This window comes from Gossypium hirsutum, chromosome D07 (assembly GCF_007990345.1).
Source record: "Gossypium hirsutum isolate 1008001.06 chromosome D07, Gossypium_hirsutum_v2.1, whole genome shotgun sequence".
Taxonomy (NCBI): domain Eukaryota; kingdom Viridiplantae; phylum Streptophyta; class Magnoliopsida; order Malvales; family Malvaceae; genus Gossypium; species Gossypium hirsutum.
The window spans coordinates 49,472,706-49,473,491 of NC_053443.1; the positions used below are offsets into that span (position 1 = coordinate 49,472,706).

The 786-nt window shown below is 37.4% G+C and overlaps 1 non-coding gene across 1 annotated transcript; it reads left to right on the top strand.

The window, feature by feature from the left end:
* The first annotated feature begins 453 nt into the window (after positions 1-453).
* Positions 454-560, top strand: LOC121219679 (small nucleolar RNA R71). Its single transcript, XR_005916570.1, has one exon. It is a non-coding gene; the product is annotated as a small nucleolar RNA R71 (small nucleolar RNA).
* Positions 561-786: the final 226 nt, after the last annotated feature.

Below are 786 nucleotides of genomic sequence, written 5' to 3' on the forward strand. Positions count from 1 at the left end.
ATTTGCCCCACTTGATTCTCAAGAGCTCGAAGAGATGCAGCCTAACTCTAAATTATAACATCATTCTTGGCCATATATTGCTTCAAAAAGGCTTCAATAGATGATTATGAAGCCGATGCCTAACCCTGCTGGACATTTTGCCTCGACATAAGATGATTATAACCAGGTAGTACACTATTGGCATTCTGTCTTGTAGTATTGTTAAAATTCCCCACACCTTGATTATTACAACTAAAGTTTAGATGTTGCTTCCACCCTAGATTATACGTGTTGGAATAAGGGTTATTGTTCTGGTTGAAATTACCCATGTAACATGCGAATGCTGGGTTTGATAGGCATTCATCAAACATATGGTCTTCACCACAACAAACACCATTGGAAGAAACATCAACTACCATCCTCACATGTGCATTCAGCCTATTATAGAATATCTTCATCTGAGTCTAGTGTTGAAATCCATGCATCAAACATTTCTGAGTTAAGTCTTTAAATTGTTCCCAATCTTCATATAGTATTTCATCTTTCGATTGCCGAAAACATGTGATGCCATTTCTAAGCTTGGCATTCATATTTGGGGGATTATACTGTAGAAAAAATCTCTGGCAAAGATCATTCTATGATGCCATTGTTCTTGACAGCAAATCATTCAGCCACGCTCTTGCACGATCTCTTAAAAAATATGGGAACAGTTTAAGCCGCAAAGCGTCTTCAGGAACACCCTGTTTTCTAAATTAGTCACAAACCTCTAGAAAAAAATCTTAAATGCAGTCTTGGATCTTTAGTGGA